At 56.0% G+C, this 1,346-nt stretch overlaps 8 non-coding genes across 8 annotated transcripts; all 8 read right to left on the minus strand.

The window, feature by feature from the left end:
• Positions 1–122: 122 nt before the first annotated feature.
• Tc00.1047053429649.10 lies at positions 123–196 on the minus strand. The gene has a single exon (XR_008254303.1). It is a non-coding gene; the product is annotated as a C/D small nucleolar RNA (snoRNA), TB9C3C1 (small nucleolar RNA).
• A 79-nt stretch (positions 197–275) lies between these two features.
• Positions 276–341, minus strand: Tc00.1047053429649.20. Its single transcript, XR_008254304.1, has one exon. It is a non-coding gene; the product is annotated as an H/ACA snoRNA, TC9C3H2 (small nucleolar RNA).
• Positions 342–420: 79 nt separating this feature from the next.
• Tc00.1047053429649.30 lies at positions 421–532 on the minus strand. The gene has a single exon (XR_008254305.1). It is a non-coding gene; the product is annotated as a C/D small nucleolar RNA (snoRNA), TB9C3C3 (small nucleolar RNA).
• A 21-nt stretch (positions 533–553) lies between these two features.
• Positions 554–624, minus strand: Tc00.1047053429649.40. Its single transcript, XR_008254306.1, has one exon. It is a non-coding gene; the product is annotated as an H/ACA snoRNA, TC9C3H1 (small nucleolar RNA).
• Positions 625–656: 32 nt separating this feature from the next.
• On the minus strand, positions 657–736 carry Tc00.1047053429649.50. Its single transcript, XR_008254307.1, has one exon. It is a non-coding gene; the product is annotated as a C/D small nucleolar RNA (snoRNA), TB9C3C2 (small nucleolar RNA).
• Positions 737–889: 153 nt separating this feature from the next.
• Positions 890–963, minus strand: Tc00.1047053429649.60. The gene has a single exon (XR_008254308.1). It is a non-coding gene; the product is annotated as a C/D small nucleolar RNA (snoRNA), TB9C3C1 (small nucleolar RNA).
• A 79-nt stretch (positions 964–1,042) lies between these two features.
• Positions 1,043–1,108, minus strand: Tc00.1047053429649.70. The gene has a single exon (XR_008254309.1). It is a non-coding gene; the product is annotated as an H/ACA snoRNA, TC9C3H2 (small nucleolar RNA).
• Positions 1,109–1,187: 79 nt separating this feature from the next.
• Positions 1,188–1,299, minus strand: Tc00.1047053429649.80. Its single transcript, XR_008254310.1, has one exon. It is a non-coding gene; the product is annotated as a C/D small nucleolar RNA (snoRNA), TB9C3C3 (small nucleolar RNA).
• Positions 1,300–1,346: the final 47 nt, after the last annotated feature.

The raw sequence follows: 1,346 nt of genomic DNA on the forward strand, positions 1-1,346 counted from the left end.
GCGCATGGTCCCGATGCTCGCAGGGGCGAAGGACTGGAGCGATACTCCTGGTGAGAAGATAAAAATAAGGAAAAAAAAAAAATAAGATGCAAGGAAGGGAGGAGAGGGCCGCAGGACGTCCGTCAGAGTGGTGCATGATGATGTCTCATTCAGTGGGTCATGCCATATTTTACCTGAATATCGTGTTATGCATCAGCGACGTCGCAAACGCATACAAACACAGAAAGAGAGAAAAAGAGGCGCCTCCTCCGCTTCTCCCTGCAGCCGCGGGAAATACATCTCGTGCCTCTTGAACCTGCGGTGCTGACGGAATCGCAACCACCACATTACCTGAGGGCACTGCTTCGGCCGAATTCCAACAAGGTGGGGCACGGGGGAAGAGGGAGGTGGTGCTAACAGCGCGGATTTGGCGACACCGTCTCAGACAACGCGCAAGCAGCGCCCACCACTGGGGTAGTGCCTGCCCGCGCCAGCTTCGTACCGTCATGGTCGGTGTCAGATCTTACCCTACGAAGTACAGCGTCGCATCACAGTGGTGGCCGCCTCAGTTTCCTCTTGCACAACACTGGCGGACACCACCGGCACCAAGGTAGAACACCAGGGCGGGTCCGTGTAAATTGTGCGTCGCGGCATATGCCCGCGGCTTGCATGCGCCCAGTCAGCAATCGTAGCGACGTTCTCGTCCGCGTGTATCAGATCAAACTGTGCTTTTGAATAATGTCATTTCGTGGCATCACAGATGGCGCGCAGCCAGGCGAGGCAGCACAGCGCATGGTCCCGATGCTCGCAGGGGGCGAAGGACTGGAGCGATACTGCGGTGAGAGGATAAAAATAAGGAAAAAAAAAAAATAAGATGCAAGGAAGGGAGGAGAGGGCCGCAGGACGTCCGTCAGAGTGGTGCATGATGATGTCTCATTCAGTGGGTCATGCCATATTTTACCTGAATATCGTGTTATGCATCAGCGATGTCGCAAACGCATACAAACACAGAAAGAGAGAAAAAGAGGCGCCTCCTCCGCTTCTCCCTGCTGCCGCGGGAAATACATCTCGTGCCTCTTGAACCTGCGGTGCTGACGGAATCGCAACCACCACATTACCTGAGGGCACTGCTTCGGCCGAATTCCAACAAGGTGGGGCACGGGGGAAGAGGGAGGTGGTGCTAACAGCGCGGATTTGGCGACACCGTCTCAGACAACGCGCAAGCAGCGCCCACCACTGGGGTAGTGCCTGCCCGCGCCAGCTTCGTACCGTCATGGTCGGTGTCAGATTTTACCCTACGAAGTACAGCGTCGCATCACAGTGGTGGCCGCCTCAGTTTCCTCTTGCACAACACTGGCGGACACCAC

The sequence above is a fragment of the Trypanosoma cruzi genome, assembly GCF_000209065.1.
Source record: "Trypanosoma cruzi strain CL Brener chromosome Unknown tcruzi_1047053429649, whole genome shotgun sequence".
Classification (NCBI taxonomy): Eukaryota; Euglenozoa; class Kinetoplastea; order Trypanosomatida; family Trypanosomatidae; genus Trypanosoma; species Trypanosoma cruzi.